This window comes from Etheostoma cragini, chromosome 10 (genome assembly GCF_013103735.1).
Source record: "Etheostoma cragini isolate CJK2018 chromosome 10, CSU_Ecrag_1.0, whole genome shotgun sequence".
Lineage (NCBI taxonomy): Eukaryota > Metazoa > Chordata > Actinopteri > Perciformes > Percidae > Etheostoma > Etheostoma cragini.
In genome coordinates this window covers 8057439-8075240 of record NC_048416.1, presented here as the reverse complement: position 1 = coordinate 8075240, position 17802 = coordinate 8057439, and the positions used below count along the sequence as shown (strand labels likewise).

Below are 17802 nucleotides of genomic sequence, written 5' to 3'. Positions count from 1 at the left end.
ATTCTCCGGCCCCTTATTTTGCCTCAGTTTCATGAACTGGCCCCAATTCCAAATTAATTGAATAGCCCTGATCTATGGCAAATACTATTGCATTTCCTGAAGCCTCCCTTTGATTAGCTGAACCATGTACCAAGACCTTGAGCAAGAGCTGTTGCCGTTAGTCACATATATGGAAAGTCAACATGTCCACATACGTAAACAACATAGAGTATGTGACCGTAGACCGGAGAGTACCTGCGGCAGGCGCACGTTGTGAAATTATCACATTCTTAACCCATGGTAAACTTGAAACAAAACTACTTGGTTAGGTTTAGGAAAAGATCATGGTGTGGGTTAACAAAAATGGTTGAAATAAGTATGTATGTACCTAACTTAAGTTAGGTACATACGTCAAAATACATACGTCATACATACGTCAAAATAACTCAGCGTTTACTTGTGATTTCACATGGAACACGAGGAGCAGTAGCCTATGATAATTGACTGTATATGCAAAATAAAGAAATAGGTCCAGTTATGTACAGTCAATTCTTAAATACTTACTAGTTCTACTCATTTTAGTTAAATTCAACTATATTTAAAAAACAAAATCATAACACGAGTTATCTCAAGACACTTTACAGATAAAGTAGGTTGAGACCACACTCTATAATTTACAAAGTCCAACCAATTCCAGGAATTCCCCCAAGAGCAAGCATTCAGTGGCAAGGAAAAACTTCCCTCTCAGGGAGAAACCTTGGGTGGTGAGGGAAACGTCCGTTGAGGGAGAAACCTCAGACAGACCCAGGCTCCTGGTAGGTGGTGTCCGTCGATGCCGGTTGGGGGTGTGATAAACAGTGGCAATAATAGTCACAATAAAGATAATGGAATTATGACTAGAAATAGTAGTTTTAATAGTTCATGGTGTAGCTGGGCACTGCAGGGCATCACAGAGTGAAGCAGGAGACTGCAGCGCATAGCAGGGTGTAGTAGAGCATCACGGTACAGTGGCGGACCCAAATGCACAACTCAGACAGGTGATAAAAGTTAAGTACTTTTATTGTCCAAAGAACAATGCAGGCAACAGTACAGCAGGAGCAGGAGGCAGTAATCGTTGTCAAAAGGCAGGCAGAAGTCCAATAACACTCAGCAAATCAAACGTAAACAGGAAACAGGCTAAAGTCCCAAAACACCGGGGAAGCAAACTTGAAAGAAAACGCTAGAAAGAGTAACATACGGACAACTAGAATCTGGCAGAGGTAAAGTGGGAATGGTGAGTATTTAAGTGCTGGGATGAGGGAAAGCTGACAACAAACATGTGAATCAGATTAGGGGCGGAGATGATAATAATACGGCGAGAAGACAAGTGATCAAGGATGTAAAACAGGAAGTAGATTAACAAACAGAAAACATGAAACACACTAAAACTGAAACTTGCCAAACCCATGACACAGGGTGTAGGAGGGCATAGCAGGGCGTGGAGCAGGACCACAGCAACAGCTGCAATCATGATTTAGGTGCCACCCTAATCCAAGGAAACTGCTGGACTCCGGGGAATAAGCTCCCCAGAGCTAGGGGAGTAACAAGTATTTTTGGGCTATGGATGCACACAGATGGAACGAGAGAGGAGAGAGGAGCTCAGTGTGTCAAAGGAAGTCCCCGGCAGTCTAAAACTATAACAGCACAATCAAGAACCAGCTCAAGGCAGATCTGAGCCAGTTCTATAAGGGTTGGAATATGAGTCTGTCGACTATGTTTACTCTTAAATGTGGTGACGGTGTCTGCCCCCCGAACCCAGACTGGGAGGTGGTTCCACAGGAGAGGAGCCTGATAGCTGAAGGTTCTGGATTTTTAGAGACTACAGGAATCACACGTAACTCTGAATTCTGGGAGCACAATGCTCTAGTGGGACAGTAAGGTACTGTGAGCTATTCAAGATAAGAATTTTAATTCCTTCTAATTTATTTACAGTAAGCCAATGCAGAGAAGCTAATACAGGAGAAATTTGATTTCTTTTCTTAGTTCTTGTCAGTACACGCACTGCAGCATTCTGGATCAGCTGGAGAGTCTTAAGAGACTTATTCTAGCATCCTGAGAGTAAGGAAGTAGTCCAGTAGTAGTCCAGCCTGGAAGTAAAAAATGCATAGTTCTTTAGGATTGTTTTTAGACAGAATGCGTCTAATTTTGGCAATGTTTGTTTTAAGTTGGCGTTATGGATATATCCTGATCAAAAAAACTCCTGGATTTCTGACAGTAGTGCTGGAGGCCTGGGCAATACCATCCAGAGTAGCTATATCTTTGGATGATGTGGTTTGGAGGTGTTCAGGGCCCAGCACAATAGCGTTTTTTTGTCTGAGTTTAACATCAGAAAATTGTAGGTCACCCATGATTTTATATCGTTAATGAATGCTTGAAGTTTAGCTGACTGACTGGTTTTGTCTGGCTTGATGGAGAGGTATAATTGGGTGTCATTCAACAGTTGAGGAAGCTACTGTCTATCAACATATCCTGCAACAATATTTCACATGAAAAGGTGATGGTAGGGTTTTAATTTGAATAATTTGTATCCATCAACAGAGTTGCAGAGTAGAAATAAAAACTAAATATGATATGACTGTAGCTGAACTGACGGTATGCTGATGGTTACATAAGTGTTCATATAAAAAGTAGAAAGAGGCTGTGATCAAAATGTGGAGTTAATGAAGGACGACAGCAGCTTGGCCATCAGAATGCTCTACGGAGCTACAATGAATTGTCAGAGCCGCTCCACTGTCATGAGACGATGGGAATAACATTAAAACACGGCTGTAAAGAGCTTTCATGACATCCAATCCAGTGATGAACGAGACAAAAATAAAGTAATTCACTCATGACTGCAAGTGATTAAAAGGTTTCTCTCAAATGGATTTAGGTTGGCCTCTCCAATGTAGTATCTAGTGCTTGGGCTTCAGTGACAGATGCTCCATGATAAAAAAATTACCAAATTCAAAAGCTGTGTTATTAATGGGACATAAGAGCCTGATGAAAATATTTTGAAATGTTTGGAAACAGTTTAACATGGTTTGTCAGAAATAATGCTCCAGACAGGGAAGGATTCAACGCATTCTGAACAGGTTTGTATGTTGTTTGGGTTTGTTTTTGTAACAATTTGTATGATATCCTACAAAAAAGATACTGGAAAAGTGACTGGAAATAGTGATGAAAGCTTCAAAATCTTTTTGCTCAAGAAATAATAGTCAACTTTTTTATGATAACCTTGTATCTCTGTAAATTCTAGATAACAGGTTTTCAAGGACAGATGTCATCAAGATGAAAACAGTCACTGTCATAAATGACATACATGCAGAACTTGAATCTGATACGTAGTTTCGGTTTTGATGAAACATGTATGTGCAGGATAGTGAATTATTATACAGCGAACCAAAGACAAGCAGGAAATATGAAAGAATAGGTTTGAGGATTGGAGTGCATGTCTTTGATTATGTCAGATCATTGTCATATTTTCTTCTTCTTTGCGGCTGTAATACTTTCAATTACAAAGCGCTCAGCATTATTTTTTATTAACTATTTAGCTCTTCTGTTGTTATCAATCCTTGTTTTGAAAATATGCAATTTTGTCTCATCTATATTTCTTGGTTTTAGCTTCACTTTCTGTCAAGCTTGACAGAAAATGTGCCCATTTTTACCCCTTATTTTAGCTCAACTTCTTAGCGGAGTTAACTGTTTTCCAAGTCTCATTTACTACATTCAGTGTGCCACCAAAATGGACTAGTGTTTTATACACATCACATCCTCTGCTATGTGACATACAAACGCACATGCTTACACACAAATATTAGCACAAACGTAAAAGTGCAAGATCACATGTGTGCACGCAAGGCTAACCCAATTCTCCTTTTGATCGAGGGGTAGGGCTAAGGGGAAGGGCAGATACCCCCTAAAACCAAGCAAAGTCCTGAGCTTACCTAGTCCTGGGTACCCAGAATACACTGTGCAACCGGCCAGATCAACCAGAGTGTCCCATAAATGAAAATAAAAAAGTATTTTTCAGGCATGGGAAACTTACCATGAGATTATCTCTCGATTCAAATCGAAACCAGTTAAGCTAACTGAAATTAAACCATGCCAATCTCTTTGGATGAAGGGTATGTGATGACATGGGGTTAGTTTAATTCCAAAGGCCAATGGAACTTTATCAGGATGCATAGTATCCTGATCCATAAAATAACTGGCCTTTAATAATTAAATTTGCCTGCCTTTATGGGAATTTAATATAGGGGTCCCGCATTTCTCTGCTTTGAAAGGACTCCATGCATGTCTACAGTTTTAACTAAACTCCATTGGCAGCAGATTTTGTTTGATATCAGTGCATAACTCTACTTGCTTTGGAGACATCGATATTTACGTTAGATACAGTCCTGTATCACACAGAGACGCCTGAGGACACAGCAGCTGATCCACTCTGGGACTCAAAAGTGCAGAAGTTTCTTAAATCAAAATATGCTGCAATGCAACTTTGGGAGGGAATCATGTGTTCATGTTGTAGCCATTCACTATTGTATTGGTACTGTATTATTGTAATGTTTTGTAACTAATTCCTGTTCATGCACCTGGAAATTGTTGTTGGTTATGACACAGGACAATAATGAAAGAAATAGGGTTGGGGGGGGGTTACCGGCCAACACGCATCAGACTGGTCTGGAATGTCAGAATAGGTGTAGTTTATTTATTTGTGGTGTTGTGTCTTTTTTAGTTTTACACATTTAAGTGCCTTTGTTATATGTGCCTTTGTGTGTGTGACATGTAAGTTATGGTTCTACTAGTAGATACTGGTTCTGTAATATAATATATTTTATATAATGTTTGTACCTGATTTGTTTACTTTATTTGGCAATAAAGATATGATATGAAACACACCATGCAGTCTGTAAAAAAATATGTATTGCAAACAGACCCAAGTACTACACAGTTAAGAAAATCTGCATCTGCACCACCAAAGTGAACATAAAAGAACTATAAAATATATAATTGCATGTGATATTAATGTCAAAACCCATGTAAGCCACATACACAGCATTTTGGAAGTTTGTTTAACCAAGTGGTGTCTCATTTCATATGGGTATGTTTTCACCCCTAGCCCTTACCATTTAGCTTCAAGGGACAAGGGCTAGGGGACGGGGTGGGCAGATGAATGGGATTCAGCCTAAGTCACTCTTTTCCTTTACTAAAGCACACACAAAGGCATACACAAACATACACACACACAAACACACAAACACACACACACACACACATGCCATCCATTAAAGGCGGACAGGTGACAGCAGGCAGTGGTGGCATACTGTGACAAGAATGACACCTTCTTTAATCACGGAGGAGACACACACACACACACACACACACACAGTGATGAAACAGGACAAAACATAACAAAAACATCAGAATAGGAGGAGGAAGGGTCAAGAAGGGCAGGGGAGAAGACAACATATTACAGTGACTTAGAAGAGGTGTGAGGATATGTACTTCTTCAGCAGCGCAGATAGGCAACAAATGAGAAGACAAGGGACAAAACAAAAGAGGACATGGGAATTTCCTGCTGGAGAAGGCCGGGTGAGAAAAGAGAAGACAAGTGGATGCAGGGAGGGGAAGATGACGGCTGTATGATTCAGCTCTTCCCCAATGAAATGTACCAGATGTTCAGCTGTCAGGTGTTATGAACCTGACTGCTCCCACTGTGTCCACTGTCATCTGCTGCTAGTCAAAATGACACCCGGCGGCTCACAAGTTTTCTCCTGTCTCTTCTTTACCTTTTTCTCTTCTTTTTAGGTTTTCATAATTAGTTTCTCCTCTGTTCCCCTCTGTTCTTTCTTTCCTCCTTTTCTTTCATTATTCTGTTTTCTTTTTGTGGTGTCTACCAAACCTTCACATGCAAAGAAGTGTTCCCTTAAGGACACACTCAATCCCTTTATATTGTATCATTAAGTTTTACATTCTTACACTTAATGTTACTATCTATTTTAGCACCAGGGACCGGTGAGTAGGGCAGGTGTAGTCATTTACAGGGGTGGGGCTAGAAGGGGGCACGGGGTGGCAACGGCTCCCTCCACCTCCCATCAAGATCCATTGGGCTAGATTGGCGCTAATCTGACAATTGTGATTTCCATTGGATCAGAGTGCTGTCACTTGCCTGCCTTTTCAGCCAATCATCCCAGCCCTTGTCACATGACCAAGTAATGTTTCAATGAAGACAACAAACTATGACTATGTACAAATTTTTAAAAGAAAACAAGTGAAATTAACATTGAATGTGATGTTTTATTTAGCAGAATAATATTGTGTTGTCACACCCCCCGCACGCACGCACGCACACACACACACATACACACAAATTTACAAAACATGGTTTCCTGTGGGAAAATTTCTGGACAATATCATTCTTTGCAATTGTATTTTTTTTAATTATTTATGCGATTTATGTAGCTATTGTCATTTTATTGTGGGAATTTAGTTTGAAGCATTTTTGCATGTGGCTTCTCCACAGTGTTAGCTACAGGCAAGGAATCTACATGGTCAAATGACATGTAGCTATTTTGTAATAGTTTCTAGTTGTGGATTTGAATTTGTGCATCACATTGAATTGAATATATATCTTCCTTAAATGTAGCTATGGCACTGTCAGATAGGCATCTGTTGTAGAAGCTTTTATTCACTTTAGTAAAGTCGGATAGTAGGAATACAAACGTTATTAGAGCATGGTCTGAATAAAGGATTCTGTGGAAATACTTTTAAATCTTAAATTTTGATGCCTTACGTCGGCACAAGGTCGAGGGTGTGGCCTTATGCACACTCTGACAGAAACCAATTGAATCTAATAGTGAGTTGAAAGCAATTCTAAGGCGTTGTCAACATCCACATGGATATTAAAATCACCTGAAATAAGTACTTTGTCTGATTTAAGGACTACACATGATAAAAACTCAGAGAATTAAGATAAAAATTCAGAATAAATGTACAACAAACAGAATTGGCTGTAATGTTTTCCATGTTGGATGTTGAAGATAAAAACAAGGTTTTCAAACGAGTTTAGATTAATTAACAGGCTTGAGTCAAAGATGGCTGCAACTCCCCCTCCTTGGCCAGAGCCTCAAGGGATGTGAGTATTAATATGACTGGGAGGAGAGATCATTTAGACTAAGATATTATTCATTGAACAGCCATGATTGGTAAGACAGAATAGGTCAATATGATTATCTTCTATCAGATTGTTTACTAGGACTGCTTCAAAAGACAGAGATCTAAAACTTATTAGTCCACATTTATTTATTCTATGTGCCACGGTTGGTTTTTATTTTCACCAGGTCTCCTCTTTTGTCTACCCTCAATCTAACTGACTTGAGTGGGGGGACAGACACCGTGGTTATGCACCTATGGGTGGGTAACTGCTCCAACTGAAGCACAGACAAGCGTGCAGCACTGCATCTCTGATTCCTGGTTTCAACTCTGGGTTGTCATGGTTTAGGACCAGAGTAAGACTCCAGCTGTTCTAGATATGAGAGTGATTGCCATCTCTCCTAATTAGACCAGGTGTACCTCATGATTGCCTGCCAGTTGTCTACGTAGCCCACATCATTAGCTGGGCACCACCCCGACAACCAGCGGTGGAAGGATGACATGCGGCGGAACATGTTATCGCTGATCAAGTTTGCAAGAGAATACCACTGTCTTTGCATATATATATGCACATACAAACTCAACATTAATTTTAGTGATCACCCATTTGCGTAATCCGGTATCAATACCATCCAAGTGAATAATAACCGTACTGTAATTTTTTTTTTTAAATAGGATGCCCTCCCAGCACAGGGACACACTGAACTGCGAACGCAGGAGCTGCTAACTTCATGGATTTCAGTATGGAGCTCCCAATAACCAGAGTTGGCTTCTCAGCGGGTTTGTCACTGAGTGGGGTGAAACTGTTAGAAATATAAAAAGGTTTGTGGTTAACCACGGGCTCCGGTTTAGAGCGACCAGCACCATATGCACTCCCTGGTATAGAGCTACGCTTCCTTTGGACAATCTCCCACTTGCCCAGCTGCTCAGAAAGCTGTGACTGCAGTTATGTAAACCTTTTTTGAGGACAATTTAATTTTTTTAAACTTATCATATAATGTTCTGTACTGCTGCATCCAGTAAGAGCAGGAGAGGAAAAGAGGGTTATAGCTGACTCTAATATGCCTGATTTATTCAGAATTATTAAAAGAATTCTGGCGGAGTTGACATAAGTTGAGGACACAACTGTATATTATTTAGCATTTTATCAAACATTCAAATTGATATATGTATATTTAAACATTTGTAGAATTTCAAAACACTTTTTTGCAGTCTGAAACTGTGACCTCTTGCTGAGTTAATTTGAATGCATTTTGTAGTTCAGTGCCGGTATTTATTGCAATATATTTATATAAATTTCTAGAAAAGGAATGCCATTAGTATACACAGGTCTTTCATTTTGAACTTTTAAAGTAGTTTTTTTACACATAACTTTTCTAGATTTTTAATGTAAACTACAACTTTTCAATGTACGATATGTTTTGTCCTTTATCTCAAGAATCTGTGCTATACGTTAATGTAGTAAGATGTGGTTTCAAGCTATCACGCTCACAGAAACAATGGACCCACAAATGCACAACTCCGGTAAGTAAAATTCCACAGTTAGAGCTCAGAACGACTCACGGGCCACATGTCGTGTACTGGATAAATCACGATAAATGTGTTCCCTCACCTTTTTAGACTGGCTAAACATAAACTTCTCTAAATTGGGAGAGGTGTTGTGAGCAAAAAAAGAAACAGGCTCAGTCCAATAAGTGTGGGAAAAATACTGTTCCTTAATAAAAATCGTTGAGTGTTCCATATGCCACATACCCCCTGACCATAGTTACACAAGCACACCCAACTTGTTCCAAATTTCCCCAGCACATCCTCCGTTTCCCAATACCAATACACAAATTAATCAATCTTCATTTTAAAAAGAATGATTTCCAATTGTTAGCATACAAATCTTGTTGGGATAATTCAGATGCAGCATCGTCACTTCATCAGGCGTGGTCACTGTTACTGAAGCTTCTGGTATAGAACCATTTTCAAAACAATTCCTCAAAGTGATTCAGTGCTTCACCAAAGCTTCATTTGCCCATCACTAGCGCAAAAGCAGACAAAAAACGGAAAGTAAACAGACCTGAAAGGAAATAAGACGATGAGTAACAAAATAATACAAGAAATTAAAAACCAAACAGGAAATATGAAATTAACTGAAAACTTGACACGGGAGCAGGACGTGACAAGAGCAGCTTGAACTGCTATCTCAATGTTATCTTAAAGACAAGTAGCTAGAGAACAAGTGAAGAAACTAGCTAGGTAGAGGTGCTTCTTATACTGTCTTTCCATACTGTCCATTAGCTACTGCTAAATCACATTGATTCAAGTCAGTGCTTAATATTCCACCACCTGTTACAGAGACTTAGACATGTTATTGGCATTAACGGAACCACACTAAATTGAGTCATAATTATCAATTCACCCTCAGTTTGTAATTGTTAATGATGAATTTTTCATGCACGCTACAGTTAGCTATGGTGTTCCACAAGGCTCGGTGCTTGGACCAATTCTATTCACTTTATACAGGTTTCCTGTACGTAATATTATTAGGAAACATTCATTTTCCCTGTTACGCGGATAATACCCAATTATCCCTATCAATCAAACCAGATGAAACAAGTCAGTTAGTTAAATTTAACATAACATCCTAGTTGACCTACAATTTTGATGTTAAACTCAAATAAAATTCAGGATTTAATTTAAAATGTTCTTCTGATGGTCAGGTAACATCATAACTTAAAGAGCTCATAATACCCTATTGCCCTCCTGGAGCACTTAACTCCCAGAATGCAGAGTTACTTGAGGTTCTCAGTCTCTCCAAAAGTAGAACTGGAGCCTTTAGCTATTAGGCTTCTCTCCTGTGGAACCAGCTCCCAGTCTGGGTTTGGGAGGCAGACACTGTCCCCACATTCAAGAGTAAGCTTAAAAACTCTCCTTATAGTAGGGAGTAGGCATAGATTCATAGTAGTTCTACCAACCCTTTGTAGGCTGGCTCATTTGCCTTGGACCAGCTCTTAATTTTGCTGCTATAGTTTTAGACTGCCGGGGAACTTGGCACACTAAGCTCCTCTTTCTTTCTAACTGTGTTCCAGTCTGAAATTGTTGGGTCTTTGTAAATTATAGTGTCCTAAGATAACTGCTGTCATGATTTGACACCATAAATAAGTGCCAGCACAACTTCTCAGAATAAGACTGAAGCTTTAACAATGTAAAAAGTGTCAACAGTCTCGGCTGACCCTGAGCATTTAGGAAGCTGAATCATATAATGGATTTTTGATTGAACTATTTTAAGAACTTTCTGAAGCAGAAAATCTGACAAGCATGCCCATATCTTGTAACAACTGGCCAGGTGTACAGGTGAGAAAGTCTGAACTTCTCTCTCAAACTACTTTTTCATTCTTCACTCAACAGTTTGTGGCATTTCTTTTGTACTACCACCATTAAACCAATTTGGAACACGTCGGGTCTCACCCAGCCTCCATAATGGCAATCTTCTCACCCTGTCTTTGTGATGCAGGTACATCAACTCTTTCATAATATAGGTATACACTCTTTTGCCTTTAGATGTGGACAGAAAACCCTTTGTGTAAGAGTTTAGACCATAAGCACTGGAAGTTCAGTTAGTTGCACTTTTTCAAAAGGTTCCAATTGGAGGCCAACAACTACAGCAATTACATTGGGCATCAAACCCACCACATTCTCTGTAAGACTTATTTTGTTTTTGACTGTACTGTCCTAGCTTCCTTTCTACATATCTGCCAAATTAGGGAGTCTTGCCCTTTCAGATTTTTTGTCAACTCTTTTGCTGTTCTTTCAACTCCTCCTTCTGTAATGAATAAGATAACTCACTTTTCTTCCTTTCCTCTCTTACTGTCTCTGTTATGAAATTGGTTCTTTTTTTGCCTCTCTGTTCCAAAGCAGTTTTTTTTTAACCTTTTTTATACAATGCAATGTATCAAAGTGTATTGTCAACTTTGTATTCACTCCAAATACAAATACTAATGATTACATTTTCTGTATTGTGTGCAATCCCAGAACCAAAGCTTATATGTCTGAAAGAAACATGTGCATGTGAAATTTCTCAAAAGATATAATGGGCAGATTTTGTCCAATCTGTGATTCCGGAAAGGGTGTTTTGTGTTTCATATTTGTGTTGGAGAGACCAGTCTTCTGTCAAAATAGGAGGGCAGGTTGTTGTCGCCTTCTCTCCTCTTCAGCCCTCTGTCATCTGGTGTATGTATGAAGCACAGCAACCTGTTCTCACCTCTGCCCCCCCCCCCACTTCCTCTCTCACCTGGTGGGACGATGAGAGCAACCTGTCTTCACTTTGCAACTCTCCAACAACCTTTACTTCATTTCCTGTCCTTCTGTCTTGAGGCATCTCTTCTCACTTCCTTTGGTTTTTCTTCCCTGTCCCTTGCTCTCTCGTTAGTCTTCTACACGCCACACACACGCAGACACGCAGACACACACACACACACACACACACACACACACACACACACACACGGCACACTTTAAATACACCCCTTTAATCTAACGTTAGGACCCTTCACACCTGACTTAATGAAGTAAAAATGTACCATGCACTACTATAGACTTAACTAAACAGTAAATTTGTATTCAGCCCAAGCTAAACACACATTTATAAAAATAATCCTTCAAAATCAATATTAATATTACCAAAAGGAAATCACAATTTAACTGCACTGCACAGATGTACCAGTACTCCTAAACAGACGATGACAAAAGATAACAAACTCCTTTACTGATAATGAATACTGCAGTTTTGTCAAATGACATAACAAATAAAAATTATAGTAGTGTAATATAGTATAAAATGAGATGGGGCAGCATTTCAACAATATACTTTATAATACACAGCAGTATAGCATACAATAATCTAAAAGTATTTTATATCATATTTGTAATATAAAAATTTCATATTAAGAATCAAATATAGTTTTTGGTATAAAATAAATATAAGTATATGTATATAATATTGTATAATATAAAATATGGCAAATAATAAACTAGTAAATAAAACAGTGATCATACAAGATAATGTAATAATACTATAGTATAAATAGTATAGTTTATAGAAAAGACTCAGCGCCAGTCCAGGGTGCTATATAGTATAGAGAGAGATGTAGTAATACAATATACAGTACAGCAGTATGGCATACTATTATCTAAAGTCTATAAATAAAATCAGGTGAAGAATGAGTATATTATAGTAGCAAAAAAGAAAAAGGTAATCTTAAATTAAAATAGTTTTGGTGAAAAGCTGTATAATAGTAGTAAAATATTTTAATAATGAACATAAATCAGTGAGTTAATAAAATAGTGAGTAGTGTAGGTAATATATTTTGAGTCATGGCTGACCTCGGCTCTCTGCTCTTCCTGACTGGGAGAAGGCCATCTGGCCCAATAAGGTCAATCTAAATGGACTGTGCTTATATAGCGCCTTTCTAGTCTTAACAACTACTGAAAGCACTTTTACATAGTACAGGAACCAATTACCATCACACACATTCACACACTGTGGCCGAGGCTGCCGTACAAGGTGCCTGTACATGGTCAGCAGATACACACTCACACACATTTACACTCCGATGATGCAGCATCGGGGGTAAATCAGGGTTCAATGTCTCGCCCAAGGACACGTCAACAGGGGACTGCAGGGCCAGGGATTGAACCACAGACCTACCACTGATCCACAGTGTAATATGGATTACCAGAACACTGGGGAAAATATTTGAGCTCAGGAAAAGACTCTTAGATCGGGAGGATCAGAGAGCCAAGGTCAGCCGTGTTTTAATAAGTAAAAAGGTAAGGTGCAGGTCGTGAGGTGAACTCAACTCCACTGCTGCTGGGTTGGCAGAAGATGAAGATTAATACTGTCTTTATGAGCCCGGGAGTGTAGAAACCAGGTATTTTGGTAGGGTCTTTGAGTTAGCCGGCATCAGATAAAATCGCTGCCTATTGCCCAGGGAGGGGTAGAATTGGTATCTGAGCCGTGTGGACGTATAATTGTAATATTTGCTAGATTATTTCACTAAAGCTTCAATATAAATTATCTAACTGTATTCTGTCGATTGCTTTTCCGATCTGCCAGCCAACAAACACTTAAAATGACCAATTGGAGTCAGATAAGAGTCTGGCTATTTTGGGTCGGACCAGAAAAGGTCAACGGACACATTATTTTTCACTTTCAGTAGGAAATAGTATAATAATGATAAACGTATAATGATTGCCAGCAAAGCGGTTTGGAAGGTAGCTCTGGTCCCACAAAACTGCAGTGATGCCGCAACATTGCCTGAGGTTTGGAGACACGCAAAGGACCATTAGATGGCGAAAAAATGCCCTGGCCTGCAGAAGGACTGGGATTTTAGCCCTCCTAAAAAACTAACACACACAACCTGAAGTAAAAAAGAGGGACACACAGAGCAAGTGTTCAATGTTTTCTTTATAAGTATTAGTCTGTGTGTTTTAATGTCATCGTTACTTGACGATATAGCAACACTGTCTTTGTTACTTTCACTCCAGCAAACTGATATTGAATTGAGTGAGGGAGAGAGTTTTGAAAGGAACCAGAGCCATGATGCTCTGAGAAATGCTTTAATCTGGTTGCCACTGGCTGAAGTGAAAGAAAGAAAAAACTTGAATAGGTTCTTACATGGTAGTATGTATGTAGTAACTGTCTCCTAATGTAACACACATTGACGATTCCTAACTTTAGAAGTAGAACAAAGAAAACCTTTTCAGTAAAGTTTGACATCATGTCATGTTATCCATCAAACCCTTATTAAGCCTATGATACACTTGCTTTTTGAGTTGGGAAAGCTCCATCATGACCCCCCCACTTGAAATGCTCACTGCAGAGCATGGAGAAGAGACTGGCAGAAGCTTTAACTATTTACTTCCTACTTCCTTCTCAACTCATTAGCTAACGTTAGCCATAGCTCTAAAATTAACAGAGTCAGATTTTTTTTTTCCAGAGACGAAATCTGGGAGGGAGGGCGACAAAACAACACATGCAGAAACAGACACACACATAGACAGATACAAGACAAGGGACCAGTCACAAGGCTACAGCCCAGACCTCAATGGGTCAGTGCCGTAGAAAGTTCTATACAAACTAAATCCAAGAAGGAAAGGGTCCATACACACATAGAAAGGTCATGAGGTGAGTTGCAATCATTTTCTTTGCAGCAAATAAAGCACACCTTTGAGTTCAATTAATAAATATTACAGCATTAGGAAAGACAGTGTGATGTAGTTATTTTACTGTATAATTTACTATAATATGATTGTAATAAAGACATAACTATTTACCAAAATCTTAATGTTTATTTCATTTCACATTACAATACAATGATACAATGATGGTAGCTGGTTTACTCTTCTCAGAACCTAAAGAACAGGAGCATTTATAAGGTTTGATACCAGAATGTAATACATTTTGCAAGGGTAACATTATTTGATAGTTTGAAAGTTCACCTACATACTGTTTACTTTATATATCATAAAGCAAGTAAATGCTTCCAAATCAGTTTATAACTAGAATATCATTACATCTTTTGGAGCCATCATCATCACAGTTAGAGTATCTCTATTTACCTTTCTGGTTAGTTTCACCAAGCCACAGCGGGCTACAGCATGTTACCTGTGGTTGGCCTAGCTGTAGGTCACTCAGAAAACAACTCAGAAGAGAGGCTCATGAATATTAATTAGACAGGCCAGACAAACTGCAGAGCTCATGAGAGTAGAGCTGTACTGAACTATATTGAGATGGTTTTTGGTACTAAAACTGCATATAAATCTTCTCAATGACATCATTACAATCTTAAAAAATTTGTAAAATATGTGACCTTTAAAGGAATACCTAACCCACCCACATTATGCAGAGTGGTAATGATGCTGAACACATCATCATTGTTGCTATGCTAAAAACTTTATGATCTTGGTGGTCCTGGTGCTTTTTACCTCTCACTGTTAATTTACTCAAAATGTACCAATACTTGTCAAAATACATTCAAACAAATCCATTTCCGTTTAACAATTCACATCTGTTCTGATGTGAAAGGAAAAGGCACACATGTAATGAGTGCAACAGCGCAATGTTTGTGCACAAAGACATTTAAAAGTTTACACTCTTATTGTGAAGCATAAACACCCAAACCAAATCTTATTTACTAGCTGTAAGCCTGCATACCACATCAGAATAGTCCCGTTCTAAAGCACCATTTGAGCAACATAATGTGCAAAGAAAGAGTGTTGATTGCTTTTATTTAAAATGTGTAAAGAACAGAACAACAGACAAGAAATAAAACAAACAAATCAGTACTAGAGAATGAGACAATAAATTATTAACAATAATAATAATAACAACAATTTGTGAACATTTGACAATCTGTTAACACATCGGAAAAAGAGTGGGAAGAAGAGTCTAGAAAATCTACCTAATGACTGGAGGCTAATTACTGGAATTATAACAACCCTATTAGTGTCCATTACAGCAAGAACATCGAAAAGCATCACAACAGCCTCACATTCTGTGGGGTACACATATTTTCACCACATTGTAACCCTTTTGCCATGAGAGCTTCAAAAATTCTGAAAATGAACTATATCAAAGTGAGCCTTCAAAGCAGGAGTCTTTAATCTAGCATATTCTTGACATCTGAGAAGAATACCCTTTCTCCAAAGGTACATCCCAAAATAGTTGTGAATGATGACCTGCCTCTGCCAAAAACTAGTGATGTCTAAATGAAGCTTTGTTAACCATTTTCTTTATTTTCTGAGCCCAATAGATGGCACTTTCTGTTCAACAAAAGGTTGAAACAACACTTGATTTCCTTTTTCTTAAACCAAGAGTGCCGTGTATTTGGTTAAACAAATAGAGCTAGTGGTTTTATGAAGCTTCCTTTGGACTGCACTACCAATAACTAATATATCAATAATAACCAAATATATCTCCTCCACTGACTTTATCATGCTTCGTCCATACTAGTGCTCCAAATGCTCAAGAAGGAATTTAACCCTGATCAAACTAATTCAGCACATAGGACTCAAGTATGCAGTCAGCGACACATTTTTCAAAGATGTACAGCATTCAGAGCATCTTCCACTGTTTTGGCACATCAAGTATATCTTAAACAAATACACCATGTGGTTCCTTTGTGGAAACATGTTGATTCTACTGTCAAATGAGCATCAGTTTCATGCATAATGTGTCAGTGTTGATGGAAATGGACTTTACTAAAACCAGGAGATGGAGGGACTTCCAGGCAAAGGACAGCTGGTTAATAATAGTTTGTATGTTACAGTTAGACATTGTGTTTAATATGAAATGGTGTAAAATGTAAAAATAAAAAGGATTTAATGAATTCTGATGAGTTCAATTTAGCATTTGTGTTTATGTAAAATCATTAGCCTATTATTGGACCCTGTCAAAATCACTGTTGTACCCTTTTTAAAAGTCCTTTTTTGTACTGTTTAATAAAGGTACAACACTGCCCCCAAGGTACAAGACAGGTCTCTATAAGGTACATACTAAAGGATACAACTAAGTACCCTATGCCAAGGGTACAGCCCCAGTAACAAGCTTGTGTACCCCTTGAAGTACAATTATGTACTTTTACTTCTGAGAGTGTACCTCACTGCTTTACCTCATGTCATCATATGTAGGAGCTTCAAGGATGAAGAAACACTCCTCAATACCCTCACGCTAGAAGGCTGTGCCTACATAAGAGCACGCACAAGCAAGTCTAGGGGTCAGAAAAGCAAGAAGAAGAGGCGATAGACTTTTTCCCTCCAGGGTAACACTTGCACGCACCCTCCCATCACTCTGGTCACAGCAAGGAGAAAGGCAAAGTTGTCGAGACAAATTTTGAAACCATGGAACCATTTGCGCCTGCGTAAACACTTCTTAAAGGACAAAGTCTGCCAGATGTTCTACAGCTTGCTCCTTTCAAGCAATACAAAAAGAGTATTTTGTAGGGCATTCCTGACATTCTTTTGTCCACCTTTTACTTTTCTTTGTTGAGTTACTCCCCCCCCCCCCGGAACCAAATGCAACAGTACTGCACACTTTGACTTCAAAATGGCCAAAGCATAAAATCTGTTCATTTCTGGCAGTACATTTTCTCAGCAAAACCAAGGTGGGTATGACTGTTGCCTGGAGCGTCCCATGTCATGCTGTCATGTAAGTTCGTGACCACGTTTGTTGCAATCAATTGAAAAATGTAAAAAACTGTTTAAGTAACAATTTTAGCCATAAATATATTTTGCAGATTTCTGGATGTTATTGTTGTGTCACTAATGTTAACATACAATGGATGAAACCTGCATCAGCTGCAGGAGGGACAACAAGGATCTGCACACACAAGAACAAGAACACAAAATTAACATGTTACACTCTTTCCAAGACTCCTTTTTATTTTAATATTCTGTCTTGTTTTCACACTTCACTGGGAAATTGCTGCAAATACAGTAGCTTATCAGCATGGTGAGAGGGCGAGAGACGGGAGGCTCCAGGTTGCAGCCATAGAAGGATTTTTATAGTTAGCCTATAATCTGCATTTATTTTTTCCAACATTATCTTTATTGGTTTTTCCAACAATGTTTCCAACAATACACAAGGCACAAGTGTGCTCCCACATC

The 17802-nt window shown here is 38.7% G+C and overlaps 1 long non-coding RNA gene across 1 annotated transcript in view; it reads right to left on the bottom strand.

The window, feature by feature from the left end:
• Positions 1-3855: 3855 nt before the first annotated feature.
• Positions 3856-17802, bottom strand: part of LOC117951894 — a 15603-nt gene continuing 1656 nt past the window's right edge. The window contains exons 2-3 of the long non-coding RNA XR_004658274.1: positions 14001-14008; positions 3856-3944 (exon numbers count right to left, since the gene is read on the bottom strand). This is a non-coding gene — a long non-coding RNA (uncharacterized LOC117951894). The remainder of the gene's footprint in view (positions 3945-14000; positions 14009-17802) is intronic.